The sequence below is a fragment of the Chaetodon trifascialis genome, chromosome 1 (assembly GCF_039877785.1).
Source record: "Chaetodon trifascialis isolate fChaTrf1 chromosome 1, fChaTrf1.hap1, whole genome shotgun sequence".
NCBI classification, from domain to species: Eukaryota; Metazoa; Chordata; class Actinopteri; order Chaetodontiformes; family Chaetodontidae; genus Chaetodon; species Chaetodon trifascialis.
In genome coordinates this window covers 29,571,254-29,591,368 of record NC_092056.1, presented here as the reverse complement: position 1 = coordinate 29,591,368, position 20,115 = coordinate 29,571,254, and the positions used below count along the sequence as shown (strand labels likewise).

The window sequence follows — 20,115 nt, the reverse complement described above, 5'->3', positions numbered from 1 at the left end:
AATCATTATATAATCCTATAACAAAGCCTCTATTGAAGCCCTGTCTTTTGTCAACGCTGGGACACTGAATCTATAATTGCATTATTCAGTCTCTTCCACCCCCCTATAGAAGCATAATATATCAAAACCATCCCACAAGGAAGGTTTTAGTTGCTAGAAACGCTTCGGCCTATGCGGGACGTTTTTCTTGTCGTGTCTTTTTTACGCGTCGCAAAAAGTTGTGCCAACTTAAAGTTTAGTGCTCCTGTTGGAAATATTAAAAAAGCAAAAAAATAAAAAATACCAACCCCCCCCAAAGTATTTGCTTGTTTTGCAGACAGAGCGGGCGCTTTCAAAAATCTTCAGAGAGGTGTGTGGAAATGCATCCATTCACAAATTGGACTGGTCGCATTATTGATATATCATATTTTCAAATAATTATGTTCATTCCCTATTGCGCTCCCAGGCAGTCAGAATAAATCGTCAATACATTGAGAAAAAACGGCAAAAGCGAGTCCCTGAGGAGCGGTTTTGCGTTTGTATGCATGGGGATTGGCAACACAACGGGGCTTATTTACATTAAATACGCCACAAGGTTACAGTGCAGATAGATGAGCGTCATTTTTATCACTCATTACTTCTCTTAAGCGGTGACTGACGCTCAGGACGCACAAGAGGCAACACTCATTCATCCTGGAGTTTTTTTAGGCGAAGAGAAGAGGAAAAAGACTCGAAACAGTTCACTTGAAAGGTAAGGAATTCTACTTTTTGGAGTAATTTTGTGACCTGGCTGTCTTTCCACCAAGCCAATGTTTAGCGCACGGTGCCTAAGCGGCGAGGCTGGCTGTGTGTGAATGGTTATGTACAGGGGGCAGATTTTTAAATAAAAGAGTGTTTGTGGGCAGTTCAAGGTCAGAAACAAACTAACGTGGTTGGGAATCGGCTTTTTTCTTTTGCCACGACACCAGGGGAAATGTAACGATGAGAGGATTATTTCTTTAACCGAGGCTCTGTACACCGCTGGGCTCACCAGCTGATTTTTATCCCCGTCAACGACGAATACCGCTAGACCCCGGCTGTATCCAGCCAGTCGACTCTGCTTTCTACAATGGAGTGCCTTTTTAACGGTACAATGCATTTCACCTACCAGATAGGGGGAGTCCAAGCTGAAAGATGAAGGGAATATGCTGATGCCTGGCGATCGGCATCAATGCAAACGTTTACCTTTAGCAGACAGCGACAGAAAAGCGAGAAGAGCGACAAGTAATAAAGCCGTATTTTTCATCTCAAACTCAGGATGCGCGGCAGGGAGCAGTTGTAGGGACAGGATCGAGGAGTGGACAGTCTTTAACAGGTCCGAAGCGCACTTTTCAACACCCCCGTCATCCGACAAGAATATGATCCGGTCAAATCATATGGACATGCCTCATTATTCAATGAACACTATCTCTCACAACGCATCGTTTACGCGCAGGAGTTAGCCGGCGCTTCGCCAAATTTAAAAGGTAAGAAGAAGTGTGGAGCTTATAGTACACGAGTGGGGTTTTACTGGGGGCTTGGAGTGTATTACTCGCTGGGAAGTCAGTTTTGGGGAGGATTGGGGTTGTTTGTGCGGGTGCATCGCAGCGGGGGCCCCTGATGTCTCCCCAATCATGATTAGAAAATAACAGAGCAATTATCCGTAGCGAGTGACGATCGTAAAAAACGACGACAAAATAGCAGCTGGGACCAAGACACGGGCTGCGATGCTCGACACCTTGCAGCTCAACGCGAAAAAACTCTTTGTATTGCAGCAGAAAATAAATAAGTTTTGTTTAGCGTTGCATGTTTTACTCTATGCGCTGCGTATGCGTAAAAGGCGTTCGGGAGCACGGCTTTGCAATATTGCGCATACAGATTAGCGGTACTGTGTGACTTTTAGAAAAGTGTAGCCGTGTTCTCGTTAAAAGTGGACATGGGAAACTTTCTACCGTAACAGGCACTTGTGCTGAAAGAGTACGGGAGGGCGATACAAGTTTACCGGTGCGTTTGCCATGTGTCAAAACTTGTGAGATGGAAGAAGAGCCGGTGAGACCTGCCATTTTGTGCAGTGATCGACCTCTTATGAATAAGCAGCCCCTGCACTATGCTTTGAGGAGACGTTACGATGGCATTCAGACGAGGGGGGTAAATGTCATATGAGGAGACTAACGCACATATTAGCAGCGGGGAAAGTGACATTTTTGGAAACCGATGTCACCTTTTGTGGGGGGAGAATCTGAGTTTTTTCTTTGACGTGAGGGGGAGAAAGTTAGGGCGAGTCGGAAAAAGGCTACAGGAGGCTGATAGACATCCGTTACAGTGGAAATATAAAATGACGGAGCCCATAAGCCAATAAAATTTTTCTAGGGGATGGAAGAGGTCGGATGTTTGACTTGTCTTTATACTCGTGCTTTCAAGAGTTTCTGCGTTATCTTCTTTTAATTTACCAGATGGTGTTTATTTGGAGGATATCCGAGAGATCCAGCAGGTTGAGTGCGTTTCGTGCGCTAAAAATCTCAAACCGGTTGCCGAATTCCCACTCCGAGGAAAGCGGTGTCCGGATTTGTGCGTATATGATGGAATAGTATTGAATTAACAGTAATATGTATGTGGCGGGAATGAGGCTTGTAATCCCATTTAAAGCCTCTGTCTCACCGTGCGTCTTGGGTGGGGAGGACCTTTTCTTGGAAGTCGAGTTGACCCCTGAGTGATCTGACCTGGGTTATCCAGCCACTTCCAACAGCTACCAGCTCTGCACAATGGCTGAGAAGACACATGTCATCCTTCTTAAAATACTCAACAATGTCTATCACGTTGTTTCCCACTGTTTCTTCAACCTTCCCTAAAGTTGTCTTGAGCCAAAAAAAAAAAGAAAAAAAAAAAGGTTGCCTCTTCCTCAGATTCATTGTGCAAGGAAAAGGGATAAATAGATGTACTGTGTGAGTTGAGATGCTGTCATTGTTTAATGGTATGCACAGGGCGGATATTATGTCTGAAATAGTGTCTGGGCGTAAACCCTTTTTGTCAGCTCCTTACATTCCCTTATTGGAGATGAAATGGCGAATGTCCCCGCTCCTCTGACAGTTCAGGCTGCCTCACAGACCTGTTTGCCCTTTATTGCACCTCTCTGCTGCTGCTACAAGCTGAAATGTTGTCATTCTTTTCGGGTGAAAATATTTGGGAAGAGACACTGTGTTTAAGAAAAGGCCTTGCTTTGCTGACTGGCCTGTTAGAGGAATTTATGTAGTGATTTTGATGTCAAGGCCTCAGTGATTTGTGTTAGGAATTTATTTCATATTCATTAGGCCTACTTCAGATTTTTTTGTATTATCCACCAGTCAGGTTGCGTTTTAATATTATATACTACTCTCTAATGAATTATCCAATCAATTATCAGTGTTGTCATTAAAATAATTATTCTTATAAAATATGCAAGAATTATTTATCTTCACTTCATGGCAAGTCAAATAGATAAATTCATGATGTTTATGGATGGGGTGTTTTATTTTGGAGTCAGTGTGAGATTTATTGCAGCCAAAAAAAACAAAACAAAACAAAAAAACACATTGGGCACAAGTATTTTGACATTTTCTTGTGCTGCAACTTTCTGACCGACGGAGCTCGAAATCTGTTTCTGGGAGTCTGTAGCAGTCGACGTTGAGCTTGTATTAGTTGCTTTCCCACCTGTGCCCGAGTCAGTGTTGCTAAGGGGGCCGCGGGCCGTGACTGACTGTGGTGATGCACATCTCTCAGCTGAAAACGAGGGAGAAGGGAGTGATGAGAGAGACAGGGGGAGTGAGACAGACAGAGAGCATGGCATGCAAAGGATGGCATCAAATCAGTCCTCTTTTCACCAGGCTGTCAGTCAGTCAGTCAGCCACTCGGTTCACCGTGGAGTAGACCCACTCGACTGAAGCCGCCGCGTTGTCAGTCCGACACACTGTGAATTATTTGCCCGTTGACATGTACACAATCAGATTTTTTTTGAAAAAGGAAAGGAAAAACAGTATAAAAAAATCACACACTTGTTTAACAAATGCGCATAAAGAAGGCAACACATGAGCAGACATCCCAGTGCCATCGCAAAAACACACAAACCCACAGTGAAGTGGTCGCACAAATTACATAATCTAGCAGCACAGAAAAATATGTGTGTATAATCAATGGGACAACACATAATTCCAGTGATCCTGTACCATAGACAGTGATATATGTATCTGCAACATAGTGCGGTCCACAGTCAGATAGGCAGCCTCACTGTGCCTAGTTGATCCCCCTCTCATGTAATTATAGGGGAGAGGGCTCCAGCTGTACAGGCTGCGAGGCCAGGGCTCCCAGTCCGCTGGGATCAGGGCGGTGGTGGGCAGGCCAGATCAGGCCAGCTCTGCTCATCAGCCAGCCATTAATTGATATGTGCAGTCATTGTGAAAGCAACCCCCCCCCCCCCCCCCCCCCCCCCCCCCCGTTACCTACTGGGCAAAGGCTGAGGATACTGGCAGTGTCATTTCTTCATTTCCATTCTGGTTCTAATCTGCTCTCTCTTCTTCACACACGGGCAGGGCAAGGCGACAGCATACATGTATTCCACTGTGTCTGTGTATGTGTGTGTCCCGCGAGGTTCAAGGAGGGTGTTGAAGGGGCTGTAACACACAGGCGTTAGTCTGGGTTGAGCCTTGTAACTCCATGACCTTGATCTCCAGAGTTCAAGCCAGAGAGGGGAAGATGTTGGCGAGCTGGGCTCGCAGTTGCCACATGAGGCTAATGTGACAAGCACAGACGCACACACATGCACACTCACACTCAATTGAAAGCATTGAATCGAACGTGGAACATGAACTCAAGAAGAGATTGCCCTGACCACAAAACATCACACGCTAGATTACACACAATAGACTGGAATCTCAAACGATGAGATTTTAATCACATTCGTTTGAATTTCTGTCATTGCAAACGTTAGATTTGATTTTTTCCCACCACTGCCAGCCCACGGGGTGTGATTCTGAACTTTTCTGAGGAGCGGCAATTCTGATTTATTCCACTGTTGTGATAAATTGAACGGAGCATGAATGACCTCAAAGTTTCATGAAGTTTGTGCCATTGACCTTAGTATTAGGCCTTGTCCGGATCTCATTTTGTGAAATGAATTTGTAAACCGATACCTATAATTTCTTCCTCCTTTACATGAAGTGTTGATGTCAGTAAGCCTGTCATCATTGTCTAGTTATTTTTTATCCAGCTTTGAATTTAACATGTTGCTTTTGTTAGAAATCACAATCAAAGTGAAAACCGACTGAAAGAATGTAAAGAAAGTGCTTCACCTCTTATTCAGCAATTGAATAATACAAAAAGAAATGGGAAACGTGGAAGATGCCATTAGCCAGAAATGAATATGTTATCAATTAAAATCTAGCTCTATGAATGATCAGCTTTACTGAATCATTGTTTAAATGAGAGTTTATGTTCAGTTTCCTGTTCTGTGCGTGGTGTATTGTGCCGTGTGAATCCCTCATCCTTTACTTATAAGTTGGAGTGTATATTTTCCCCGGTATGGTCTTTGTCCTGAGAGCTTGATAAGGATTGGGGGTTGAAGGGTTGGAGGAACAGTGGGGTAGATGGGTTTGAGTGGTGGGGGGTAATCATGGACGTCATTTTGATCTAAGAATAAAGGGTGTAGGGCAGATGAGGTGCTGACAGATAGGCTTGACTCAGGCTCTTGAGTCCTTTCATGCCGGGGTGCCATCACAAGGAGCGTCTGCCTGTCTGGGCAGCTGGGGGTGTTGGGGTGGGGGGTGAGGTCTGGATTGTATGAGAGGAAAGGAAGAAATCGAAGTGGTCTCGGAGGGAGAGATGGGAACGGAAGCGGGCGCGAGCCGAATCTATTTTTTCCAAAATCGCTTTCTCTATCGCAATCTGTTTTCAGCACCAGACTTTGTTAAACAAGCGGGGGAATGTGCAGGCAGGTCAGTGCATGGGAGGTAGCATTTGCGACAGTTTGCAACAGTGTGTATATATGCACAAGAACCCACAGTGTGTGTGTGTGTGTGTGTATTTTCAGCCTCAGTTGAGTCAAGTGTCCAGGTGCTGCTCTGGCCCGCCGTCTCGCTCACTGTCTGTGGAATCAGTTGGCGCTCACGTAACTCCGACAAGGAATGCCTCCTGAAAACAAGTGAAACACCTTATCCTCACAACCCGTGATATTGCCCTTTGTTCGCCCCGGCGTACCTGCTGAGCCCCCTTGGCATTAAGGCATTATTGAGTTTGGCATTAGTTTGGTATTTTTTCCTCAAAGTTCATTAGCATTTTGGATTTAAGGATGCGTCATGCAATGTCAGGACCGTTTTCTCTTTTGATGTGTCGAACGGCGCTGCGTTTTCAGCTGTGTCATTTTGGTAGACAACAGCTTAACAGAAACGGGCAAGCACACATCAATCAGAGGTCCTGAAGCAGAGAATTGTTACTGCTTAACATTCAGTCACGCTCAGCTAAGACTGTGGTAAATACCTCCAGTGTTGATGAGATGGAAGGTTATATGTGTGTGAGGCAGGTTATGTCTATTATCCACTTCACATACCATCACTGGCTGCATCGCATGTCGCGTCTGCTCTTTAGCTGGTCTGCCTCTCGGATGTGACCTCTGTAAACTTCCCAGACCTCTGCTAATGAGCACGCCAAAGTAGCACAAGATGGAGGGAGAGGAAAAGAGGGAGAAAAAGGAGGGTGTGAGGATGCTGGAGAGAACTCCTGCACCTTTAATTATGATCAAGAGGTTTTCACCAAAGGATGGAGGCGTTGCAGTTCTGTTGCGCTCGTAAATCTGGCCCCGGATGCCGTATATTGTGTCGAACGATTACTGTACACCATTATAGTGCATATTCAACTGCCTCTCCAGCACCTGATTTGCATAATTGGATCTTTAATGAAACTTGCCTTGTGGAACAAAAAATACAAAAAGTGAGATGAAAAAAGTGGTTTGGCGTGAGGGCCTGGGGGGTGGGGGGTGAAGAAAATAACATGATGTAGATGAATGCCCCCTCAGATATTTATTGGACCTGGTGGTGGTGGTTACTGTAGGAAGACAGAGAGATAAAAAAAATGGCGGTGGGGGGGATTTGACCTGCTCTGGCCCAGGCGTCGCACATCAGCGGCAGTGCTACAAATAGGATGAGAAGTGACTGTGAAAGCTGTACATTCCCCGCCAGGTCTCGCGGGTTAAGACTACAATGGCGGGATATTCTCTAGCCCGGGGGGGATTTCAGCTTCTCTTCTGTCGACACTCATTGCACCAACTTGTTACTCAGGGAAGATGGCTCTTTTGTAGAAGAGCCGATTCCGTGCTCGCCTGCTGGAATTCCTCCGTCACAAATATTTTGACAATGCCTAATCAGGAGCTGTCGTTTTTTTAGTCTCCACTTTTTTGTGTGTGTGGGGGGGTGATGTCGGTTGCTTGGAGCTTTGTTGCGGTGACAGAGTGCTACTTTTTCTTCCATATGTATGTGCATTTGTATGTGAATTAGGAATTTCTTGCATTTTTAGTTAGAATTTGTCTGATTCCAGTTATTTCACGTGCATGTTGATGTGTGTTTGCCTGAAAGTTGCCATTCTCGTTGCCTGCACCTTGTTTGTGGCTGTGGCAAGGCATCCCTGCTTAATTGCTTAATTAAATTCCAACATGTCCTGTTTCCCTCTGCCTTCAGGAGGGGAAGGTTAAACTCCTCCTCGTGCCACTTTCATGCCAGTGTGAGGGCCACGGATAATAATAGCAGGTTATTTGTCCTGTCTTGCTAAAGGATCTATTGCTTAAAAGTGAAAAGTGAAAAAAAATAAAATAAAAAAGATTAATCAGCCCATCATGAGAGAGACTATTAGGTAGCGCTCTTGTTTCTGCTGTGAGTGCCCCTCCATTCAAAAGTGGGACAGCTAGTTGTTAATCGAGTGCTAATGTTAAAAAATAAGCAAACGTTGATGGTGCGTTAAAGCGTTTGTGCGCGCTTAGCTGCCTGCAAGCAGCGGTTTCTGTGTGTGTATGTGTGTTTCCACTCCACATCCGTGGGAGTGGATCATGTGTCAAAGCGGTTTACAGGTGGCCTGCAGGGCAGCAGCTCTACAGAGAGGTGGAGGAAAGGCAGGCAAGGTTCAAGTACCTCAGAGGCTCTAACGGCGCTGAACTGAGCAATCCCAGCATCTGAGAGGACCCTTCAAAGGCCTCCTTATTACACTTCTCACTCCACCGTTTCACTCTTCTTTCTGCTGTCTCTCTGCCACAGCCTCTCCATCCCCTTATCTCTCATTTTCCCCAGCTTTTATTCCTTTCTCTCTCTTCTTTTCCCCCCATTTCTCATTTGTACCATCTGCCGCTCCATTCACGATTCTTTATCGTCGCTAGACTTGTTGCAGAAAATGACAATACGTTACCTATTAGTTGTCACGCACCACACCCTGCAAGCTGTGATTCATATCTCAACTTTCTGAAACTGGCCTCAAAATCACAAGAAGTGATCATGAATCCAAACACATGTCCTTTAACAGGATCTCACATTTCCAGTAAATGAGTTCAACCTGATCAAATAATAAAAAAAACAAGTCACATTTGTGATTCTTTTTCTTTTCTTTCTTTCTTTTTTTTTTGGAAATGTAGTCTTGGTCAGAACAGTTGATTTTTGCCCAGTTAGGATGGTACTGGAGCTAATATAAACCCCATTTCAAGCAGGAAGCTGGTACTTACAATCGTACCAGTGTCTCCATCTACCACAAGAGAATTAACTCCAAGCAGGTTGGGATGATAAATCAGTTTCACACAGCTCACCCTTTTAATCAAAAGCCAGACAGTCATGATCTCTTCTGGCTTGACACGATACTGCTGGCCTATGTAAAAGTATTTTTTCATAGCCTCATTGGAGTTTCAGTGGAGAGTTTCAGTGTGCCATGATGGTATGAGCACTTCTTTAAGACTTTCACACTTTCATTTCTGTTGTTTTAATTGGCCAAATTTAAAAATTCATCACTCAATTTGACAATTGGCAGTCAGAAAACATTCTTATTAGCCTACAAAATACCCCATCCATGGAATAGTAGATCCAGAGAGAAAAGAGATAAATATACAGTAGGCAGAGTGATGACAGGACAGAGCGGGAAAAACGCTCCGAGAGAAAAGCAACGAGCAGAAGGCTAGAAGGAGTGAGACAGAGAGGAGGGATGATGTACTTAACGGTATCTGTAGGCTTCCTTCTGAACAAGCTGCTGCCACAGATCCTGGGAGCCTGCGTTGATAAATTCGGTTTGATAAAAGTCACTGAAATGCCGGCCTGTCTGCACACCTCTATTAAGCGCTGGTACATTTGTCACAGCCAGTGGAAGTCAACCAAAGGGTTTTAATGTCACATCAGGCTGAATTAAAGACTCAATCGAAAGCCCTGAAAGGTTTAGGTTTTTATTTCAAGTGACAGAAGTGGTGGTACAGCTGTGGCTGGTGCTAAAGATTACTGGGCTCCAGTTGATCAAGGCAGTCATTTTACATTTCATATTTGGCTATTGGGAATTTTGTGATTATTTGTTGCTCATTTTAGCCTGGATGCTCATTTTGTATCTGATGACTTTGAGCGAGGGAGGGGGGAGTATGTGTGTGTTTGGGGGGTGGGGGTTGGGGTTGAGCTCATCTCAAGTCTGGCATTATTTTTCTTATTCATGGTTTTTTAATCAAGAGAAATTAGATCTATGCTGCATTAATCATCAACCTTCCTTAATATAGCAAACTGAGGGAGCATTTAAAGAAGCCCGCATTTCAAAAACACACAACTTTCCCCCTGAGAAGCCCCTTAATACCACAGTACTGTTCTCCATTTATGCAAAAGTAAATAAGTAAACCCAAAAGGCAAATGAGCATTCCAGGCGTTTAAACACACAGCCTTCTGTAAACGCCTGGTGCAGCCACGACCACATCTCCGAGGCATAGCTGCCATGAGACGCAAAGCAAGGGTTGCTACTGTGCTTTTTTTTAAAAAAAAGAAAAAGGTAAATATATGTCTACTTGTTTATTCTTGCCCTAATTTGAGGAAAGGATGTTCAAAAAAACAAGTCCTTTTTTATGCTTTTTATTTTCTGGAACATCATTGCCGTAAAATACTGGAGGATGTGAGACATGCGCAGGGACTGTACACAAATTACTGGGTAGGGGAGGGGGGCTGCGTTTCCGATTGGTTTTATTAAAAAAAAGGAAGACCCTCCCCAGAGTTCTAAAAAAAAAAAAAAAAACCCAAACCGTTCCCCCAATATCTCATAACAATGTATTCATGACAAACATGTCAGAATGGTGAAACTACAGCCGCTCTATTTTTGAGTGAAGAGCTGCGAAATGAGCGGTTGTTACAGCCCCAGAATGAGGCAACTAGGAACAGGCTTCAGCTTTGTGGGTTAATTTAACCTCAACCTGGATTCTACATAATCAACTCTGATGCTGAACTTGTGACGCTACACTTCAACCATATTGTAAGATAGCTTTATATGAAACATTTAAAAATGATGCAGAAAGGAGCGATTGTCCAGACTTGTGAAAAAATGAAACGCGTTTTCTCTCAGGGAACAGCCACTAACTCTTCATGCACTGTGTTTCACAAAACAGACGTATTCATGAATTCATTCGTATTCCCTTACTGTTGTCAACCTAAACCAACTGTCAGTTGTTGCTGAAATGGCGAATGATAAATGTGAATGTAATGAAATTCATCCAAAATATTTGATCTTTCCTTTTCTTCATTGTTTCTCCTTCTTGTGTCCACGCACGCGCGCGCACGCACACACGCACACACACACACACACACACACACACACACACACACACACACACACACACACACACATTCACAAACAATCAGTCGATCCCACCTGGAGTTTTATTTAATTAGGTAAAATACACATTACATGTACATGTGCATGCGTGTGTGTTGGTGTAAGTGCTTTGCTCGCCAAGAGCTGTCAGTCTTTCATGAACTACTTTAAAAAGTGTTGTTCAAGGTGGGAGCTAAATACTATTTATCTATTATTTATCTGCGTTATTACCGGGGTTGAATTTAAAAAGAGAGTTCTCCAACGTGGGAGAATTCCCCCGGCGCCTGGCTCTTTCCTTTAATACCTTTTTAAGTCATAAGATGCGCTCCCACCCCTGCTGAAAAAGAAACCTTTAACAGATCTCCTGCAATTTCCGACAGTTTTCTCAAATCATCTTTTTTATTTTTATTTTCAAAGGGCCTACCTCATCATCTTCTCTTTCTCCAGCCCCCACCATCTCCCCCTCATCTTCCTCTTCCTCTTTTGTCTTCATCCTTGTCTTTTTTTTTTTATTATTATTATTCTTGATCTTATTCTCGTGAGCTGCAGTTGTTTTTGTCGGCTCAGAACTGCATTTTATCTCTTTTGTTGTGTCGTTCACTCCAATCGTTGTAATGGGGAAAGAGTTAAGTGGAAGTGCCCGAGCCCCTGTTCGGCTTGTCTGTCAGTTGCTTTGGTAAACAGGACTGTCAGATCTGCACAGAGAGAGAAGGGGGGAATTTGCATCCATGGTGTGGTTGATGACACTGATAGGCTCGAAGGGTCTGAGTGAGTTCACCCGTTCACAGTGTGTGTCCCAAAAACTAGGGGGTCATTTTGAACAGATTCGCTGTTTCTAACCTTCTGTCCTCTCTGTCACCCACGAAAGAAAGAATAGAAAAAGAACATGGAAGTGCTTACAATTTATTTATTTCTGCTTGAACTGTACAGTGTATAATAGTAACTCATTCCTGTAAGAGATTTTCTGCCACATCACAGGCAGGAGAGTCACATTTTAAAGAATAACTTTAATTACAGCTTGCATTTTTCTGGTACTTCTTTAAGTTATTGTAACCTACTCACCAAAGCAGTTGCTGAGATCTTGGAATGAGGTGACATTGTTAAAAAGAAGTCAGACAAGAGACGAAACATGAGCAGTCAGACAACTGGACAGGTTTTAAACAAACCTACTGAGCTGTATGTGGCACAGCGAGTCAGCCATGCTGCCAAATCGTCTCAGTAACCAAGCACAGTACTGCAACAACAACAAAAATCAAAAAGCATTTTCCCCACAGGCCACCTTTATAAAAGCGACATCTGTAAAAATGTTGTCAGGACACCTCAAACTGCTAACAAAGTCAACTTATCACTGTTTTTATCCTAAATTTGGAGCCATGCCAGAAACATGGCTGTAGGGATGGCTCTGTCAGTTGGTGGTCCAACACTCTGGTTGGATGAATTGCCATGAAATTTTGGAAACACATTCGTGGTCCCCGGAGGGTGAAGTCTGCTAACTATAGCGGTGTTTCCATCTGAGTTTCAAGCGAATTAGAAGCGAACTTTTTAAATGGCGCAAAAAAAATCAAATCAAATGAAAGAAAACAATGGATTCATTTTGGCAGAAGGTGGCAGTAGAAGCTACTTTACACATGGCTGCAACAACAGAGTAGAGGAAATTATTTATTGTTAGCCGGAAACAAAACCACTTGTTTTTGCCAACCTCCAATAAACTCCAAGAAGCAGAAGAAGAAGAAAAACTACTCACCTTGGCTATCAATGAGAGAAACATAGAGAGCTCTTTACGATTTTATTTTTATGTGTTACAGTAAAGGGAAGACACAAACAGTGAAATGGAAACAGCTGATCCGTCATGTGAGTTGTGTTCGCTTTGTCACACCTTTGCAAAATCGAGGAATTTTATTGTTTCCATCAACGTTTTCTTATGCTATACTTCAACATATGCATTATAACATTATAATGAAATGGCTTGTTATGATTTTCCTCTAGCTCCGCTGACATCTGACATTTTTGGCTTTTTGTGTCTTGAAAACTATTGCGGGGTTTGCAGCGAGGCCGTAGAGTCTTAGTCTTGTGAAATCATAGCGGTCCCATATTTGAATATTGAATATATTACTTTCCCAGAGCCCAAGGAAAAGTTTTTTTTTTTGTTTTTTTTTTTAATCTGTTGGTCTTGGATTATCATTTTCAGCCAGAATTTCTTCAGAGGTCTTAAGTTCTGAAATTGATAAACAGGTCTATCACACACACAAACCACACCGACGGTAAGCTCATTTTCTGCCACAGCACAGAAACTTATGCACTTATTGCCTCCTTCCTGTCCTGACGAGTGTCTCCACACTTCACCCTCGCTGTGACCCTCCTTGGCCAAAGCTGCCTCTGTCACAGGAAGTCCTTCAACTCTGTGCTCACATCCTCACAAACACCCCTCATCCTGCCTACCCACTAACAGGACAATGTCATGGCAGAGCTGCTTCGTACTAGGGATCAGAGAGGTTTGCTCCACAAATCTGATGTTAAGGTAGAGTTTATTTCTCTCTCTCTCTCTCCCTCGTAGCCACCGTCTCTCTGATTGCCGATCAGCCCCCGAGGGCTTTGAGGCGCTCTTGCTGGATCCCTGTGATTAGAGTAAATGGCCTCCCCTCTGCTCGCCGGAGATCAGGCTTGGTTTGCGGGGTGGGAGTGAGGTGGACTGAGGAGGGCGAGGTGAACAGCGCCGAAGATCACTGAGGTTGAGGATGTGGAAATTGATGGAGAGAAGGCAAAGAATACAAAGAGTAAAAGTGGAGAGAGAAAATATCTTAAGTGTTGGTTTGACAGCTGGTCAGTGTGGAAGCCCATGGGTGACAGGATCCTATAGGTGGGTGGAATACCATGTTTGCATCCTATCAGATTCATGGTGAAACCTAATGTCCAAATGAGGAAAAGAACACATCAACCTCATAGTAATGATTTTAAACAGGACATTTTGGTACCTCCACTGTCTGTCAAATGTTTTGTCCCACAAGAATCAAACATGGCAGCAAATACACTAACGTCGATGTATATGGTGAAGCAGGTTATTGTTAGATGGTGAAATAAATTGCAACTGATAAATGACTGCTATAACGGCAGTCGTGTCTTTTTCTTAAACTAATGTGGCGTCATCATACTCAGAGGTGTTTTTTCAGACTTGGTCGGCCCAGGGGAGTGATGGTCTACATCAGTGGATGGATCTCCTCTCCAGGCAGTGTACTTAGCTCTCTGTGTGTTTTTTGATATGTGGCCTGTAATAAAATGGAAGTCCTCAGGTGCTGAATCCCCTACATGTGTGTGTGTGTGAGCCTCTGCCTGGAACAAGTGTGCTTTTCCTCAGTTTGCTGTGACTCTACAGTATGTACCAGTACCTGTCGTGTGCGTGTGTGTGTGTGTGTGTGTGTGTGTGTGTCTATCAGTGACTGCTGGGAGGGGCATTTGATCCAGCCGTGGCTCATGTTCGTGTGGAGCCCGGTGGAGAGCAGCGGAGGTCAGTCTCCTCCTCAACACCCCTTTTTCATCCAATTTCTGTGGCTGCGGGCGGCCGCTTGCCGTGCTTTTGTTGCCGGAGGTAATCTGTGAAGTGATCTTAATTATGGAGGTTCGGCCCATTCCTCTCTTCCCCCCACCTTTTCCTCCTCTCTCTCTCTCTCTCTCTCTCTCTCTCTCTCTCTCTCTCTCTCTCTCTCTCTCTCGCTTCGTTCTTTCTCTCTGTCTTCCTCTCTGTACATGCTTTTAATCTAACAGCGTAGTTAGCTCGTAATGAGGGCGAAGGGAGCACGTGTGCTTCTGCTTACACATGCTGTGAGGCTTCGAGGAGGAGGAGGAGGATGAAGAGAGTGAGGAAGGATGGGAAGGGTGGAAAGACAAACGACTATACAGTTTGCATGACAGGTTTGTCAAGAAAATTACATGGCGGACCAGAAATTGGGAATTTATTTTGAATTCTGTCATAGCCAAAACTGAGTGGTATGAAAAGTAGGGCTTGACTTTACGTACCACAATGACAATAATAACAATATCAGTATTTTTGGTTGAAGCTTATAAGGATAGAGATGTAGTATCTATATACAAATTCTCTGAAAATCAAATCAACCAATTTGACCTCTGCATGTAGACTCTTCAAACCCCTAAAACCACATTCCAATGAATGTTTTTAAAGATCTGAAATGAAAACATTATTTTTGGTCAGTCTTTAATCTAAAATCTCAGAACATACTCTGACGGCTGATGAAGTGTGGATCTGTCTCCCTTTGTTTTTATAATTATATACAGTTTGTGCTTTCATTTCTAGCACTGACAGCACACATAGCATTAAATGACATTACATGGCATTAAAGACATAGATTTGCTTCCTTTCTTCTGAACAGTGGAGCTTATTTAAAAAGAAAAGTTGGGGTATTCCTTTGATGAGCAGTGGGAAAGGTTATGGAGGAGGGAGGAGGGGACGTTGAGAGACCTGGAGGAGGCGTGGAGGCGGTGGAGGGGGTGGAGGGGGCAAAGGGGAGCACTGGGGGAGAGAGAGGGAGTTAGATGGGATCCATTACATATAAACAGCCTAGGCATTGATGAGATGATCCGATGAGGATTAGGCCAGCAATCCTGATGGACACTGAAAAGGTGACCACACGAGGAGGGGCGTGTGTGTGCGTCTATGCACATGTGGAAATGTGTGTGTGTGTGTGTGTGTGTGTGTGTGTGTGTGTGTGTGTGTGTGTGTGTGTGTAAGTGGCTTGGATTACAATAGAATATGCCGTCTGTCCTCATTATGATACCCCCCGTCCCGCCACCCACCCTCAGTCTCCTCCTTCTAACCCTGTCGCTGCACTTTAAGGTCACGCTGGGAGCCATTTCCAGGTCACAGCAAGGCCAAAGGGCAGCAGCTGGGGCATGAATGCCAATCAAGTCAAAGCCACATCGCTGTTCTTCATGTGTGAAGTGTGTTATGATATCACTTAGCTGGTTTCAGCTCATTCCCTCCTTCTTACTTTGTGCAAAGGACCTGACAGGTTGTACTGGAATTTATGGATAGAATTAAGGATTTCAGCAGCCTTATTCCCCATGAATGGCTAAAACGAATGCTGATACAATCAAATCAAGTGACAACAAGTTTGGTGATCAATAGTTAAGGTATTTATCAAGTCAAAATGGCAAACAGTAGCTGGGTTTAGCTTCTTAAATAGAATGTATTGCGTGTCACAGTTTTAAGTAATTGTCAGTTGAATGTATTTGGGTTTGGGACTTTTGGTTGAAAAAAAACAGGTAGTTTGAAGACATCATCTTTGGCTCTGGGAAGCTTTTTGGGACATTCTTCACTTTTTATACAGTGATTGTTTATAGACTAATGATTAACTTGATTAATCAAAAAAAGAAAAACTGTAATAAACATTATTGTCATTAATCACTAATGAAATCATTTAGAGCTCAAACAGCAACTTCATTAATCGATTTGTTGATTGTTGGAAAAGTTGTTTGTTCCAAATCTAATAATTTATCGTTGAAGTCATTTTTGAAACAAAAATGGCAAAAAGTCTGTGATTCCAGCATCTCAGATGTAATCAGTTACTTGTTTTTTCGGTGTGTCTGGATACCAAACTGAATGAAAAACAAGCAGTTTGAACATGTCCACTGTGGAAACTTGTGATGAGCATTTTTTTGATCAAATGATTAATTAGTTAGTTCGATTCAGGTGTGTGTGTGTATGACTCCTGTAAGAATCATACACAGGATTTCTTTTCTTTGAATTTAATCTAACAGCCACACAGAGTGGTCATGCAAATGGAGGTCGAAAACATCTTGTGAGGGACTTTTTCTCGGTCTGCAAGGTAGTTTGTGAGTTCTATGCACGAGTGTGTGTTTGTGTGTGTTACAGTGAGGCTGCTAATTCCTTCAGGGTCAAGGGGAGGGGCCCGGGTTAAATGGTGTGACAGGGGAGGTCAACAGTGATTAGCTGCCATCTGAACTAATGGCTGGATGCTGAAGAGGAGAAGAGACAGAAAGAAGAACAGAGTGGTACTTGCATTCAGGTTACGGCTTTGCTGAAACCATGTGTGTGTATGTGTGTGTGTCATTGTTTGTACCCATTTGTACTCACCCCCCTCTATCCCCTCCTTTCCTCATGTCCTTATATTATTAAAGGTTGCCTCCGTGCTTAAGTAAGGCAAAGCAGATGGCCCTTTTCATAAATCATGCTTATAAGATGATTATAGGCGTCGCCGCCCACCATTCTCCCCTTCACTTACGGTATAGTAGTGCTTACAGTTTTCCTCGAGGCCTGTTAATCTGGCTGTATTTTTAAAAACACAAAGCCACCATTAAAGCTAAACGCTGATTATTTCACTGACCGGAGTAAAGGAGATGCCACAGTTTGAACCCTGAAAGTGGCACAAAGCCCACGAAGGTGACAAGTCAAGAAAAGAAAAATGCCAAGATAAGATTCCTCGCCCTGTCGCTGCTGCCTCCTCTCTCTCCTGCAGACTCTCAGCATTACCCCCCACTTGTTATGTTCCTGAGCTTGGCGCGAAGTTACTCAGAACAGGATGTTAAATATATAGCACAGGCAGAGCGGAGAGGAAGAGAGATGGAAAAGGAGTAAAAGGAGGGGTGTGTGTGCATGTGTGTGTTGGATTATGTCTGTGCCGTTGCACTATTCCTTGATGTATGCACCATGTCAGGCAGTCATTGTCTCCTGGGTAAAGAATGATAGTTCAAATACCTAGCATCTCTCCCCTGGTGCTCCAAATGCTCGCCTTTGAAGTTTTTATAATCCATCTGTCATCTGCGAGCAGGGAGGGCACATGTTCTGTACCACTCAATTACCAAATTCTCTTTTTGCCAGCTACAATGAGACAGGAAGCAAATAATATGGGCGACCCTGAAAAAAGTGTGTGTGGGGGGGGGTTATAGAAAGAGAGAAAGAGAAAGAGGGAGTTTTGCTTGAAATCCTGCGTTCCTGGCTTTCTCACGCACTTGATTGTGTCCCCTCGCTGCCTCTCATAACAGGAGAACAAAGCCTGTTTGTTGTGGGTGGAATGCCTAAAATGTTTCCTACTGTTACAATTATGAAGAATTTGATTGAATGTGTATTGTTTCAAGGGCCTGGTGATTTTGATCATTTTTAAAAGTGCCTTAGATTGTTATTCTGCTTCCCTACTAGCAATAATAACCTACTAGCAATAGTCACCTAATCAAATTCCATTTGATATAAACACTTAATTTGTTATAAGGGTTGGTTGATGTTGTGAATGGCTAGTGTGAGGGAAAATGTGTGTTTTGATTATACATTATTCATTACCAACACTTAAAGATGCATTCTGATAGGCTTTTTGTCAGCGGCTGGATGGAGAATCTAATGAAGTTTGCTGCAGTTCTTGGTGTAAAAATCGTCTTTAATTGGTGAGCGCTTTGTTGTGCGTCACTTTAAAGCTGCACTGAGGCGACCAGAAAAACTTCAGATAACCGTCTGAAAAATAACAACAGCAGCAGTTGCAAATTATGGCTCTGAAACATATTTCATTTACATACGCCACAGGCCCCTTTTAAGGCTTCTACCTTTTAATTCTTTTTCATATTTAACACTCAATACAAAACAATAAAAGCCTCAGATCTCTGTGTCTGTATTCTCGTTTACATTGAAAATCCCCCCAGCCCCCCCACCCCTCCTCAGCCTCCATCCAAAGGCATCCTCACTGGGAAGAAGATGAAAAGATTGTTTTGAGAAACTCAAAAAGAAATTTGACATTCTTTGGTTGCTTCTGGAACTTCCAATATTCTGCCGTAATTGTTTCATACACGTTATATATCTTCATTTGGGGGAATGGAGGAGATGAAGAACACGTCGGCTTCTTTCTTCCTGAATAAAAGGCAGCAGAACCCATCTGGTTGGGTGAAACACGGCTGGCCCTCTCGCGCTCATCGCTGAAATAATACTCCCTCTAATGACTCCCACATATTCTGAAATCTCCCTTTTGAAATTGGTCTTGGCAGATTATTTGCAGGTACTTGAGTTGCATCTGTTTGCAATTTTGCAAATGTGGAAGACTTTAATGCTGGGCAGGGGCGGGTAGCAGAGAAAAGTCTATTTTAATCCCTGGGATAACACTGGCTGCCAGTGTGAACGGGCCTGGGTAGCGGCCTGCACCTTCACCCAAATTTTAACTTGTCTTTACCCAGGTGACAATATGTTTGTCTTCACTGCTGCTGCAGTCATCATTTGTCGCCGACCATGCATGGGACCAGGACTGGTTTGACTCTGAGCCTCTTTGGAGGTTGCCAGTGGTGGCGCTTGCAGGTCAGTGTGAGAGCAGGTGGTCGTACTGTGCACCAAGAATAAAAGAATATTCAGGTAGAAGTGGAACTGCATTGGATCAAGTCATAACAGGTGTACAGTACTTTTCTTTAGTGCAGATTTTAGCTATCTGTACTTTGAGTAATTTACCTCTACGCCACAACATGAGAGAGGGGACATTTATCCACTACATTTATTTTACCGCTGTTGTCTGTGCATCTCCAAATGTAATGATTTTGAGTTTTTCGGAAAAATTAAAGGATTGAGTGTTCCTTCATGGGTTGACTGACATTTCTACCACTTCTTAAGTTGAATAAACCATTTAAAAACCCATTCGATTATCTGAGAAATCCTTTCGCACATGGCTGAAACAGGCCTGGGTTTTTTCACGGCTCATGAAAAGTCGACATTTTGGAGGTATGCGGTTTTCACAAGTTAGTTATGAAATCAGAATTTTACATTAAAAAACATGATCTATTTCTAAGATAGAATGCAGATTAAACTACCCAACAGTATATATTTCAAATGTGCTTCCCCTTGCTGCTTACACATGAATGCATAAGCAATGACAGTATGACAGTTAAACATCCACAGGGTCATTTTTCTGCTTCAAGAACTTCAACTTTTAATACTAATAGTAACATTTCTAATGCAGGACTTTCCCTTGTAATGGAGTATTTTCACAGTGTGCTGTTGACGCTTTTACTTCAGAAATAATGCAAATACTTGCTCCACCAGTACAGATTAGTGTCCGGCATTGTATTTAGCCATTGAATGTGTATATCACAGATAACATGGCTCAGAAATCCCTGGACGCCCAAGAGTTTGTCAGGTATTTGTATTGTTCAGTATAAAGTGCAGTGATCAGCGAAGCTAAACCAAAGCTGAAATGATTGTGACTTCAGTCCTTATTATTTCTACCATGTGGTGAGCAGCTGACCAGCTTAAGCCTCCCCGTTTTTTCACCCCCCTCTCCCTCCCTCCCCCTTTTAAAA

The 20,115-nt window shown here is 43.3% G+C and overlaps 1 protein-coding gene across 8 annotated transcripts in view; it reads left to right on the top strand.

Moving 5' to 3' along the window:
* The first annotated feature begins 512 nt into the window (after positions 1–512).
* Positions 513–20,115, top strand: part of znf536 (zinc finger protein 536) — a 223,851-nt gene continuing 204,248 nt past the window's right edge. For 3 of the 8 annotated variants that reach the window (XM_070964539.1, XM_070964512.1, XM_070964564.1), the window contains exon 1: positions 622–730. The gene's annotated coding sequence lies outside the window, so the exon portion shown is untranslated. Of the gene's footprint in view, positions 731–759; positions 1,485–20,115 lie in introns of those variants that run through there. The other 5 variants (XM_070964548.1, XM_070964502.1, XM_070964528.1 and 2 more) reach the window with 3 other exon arrangements.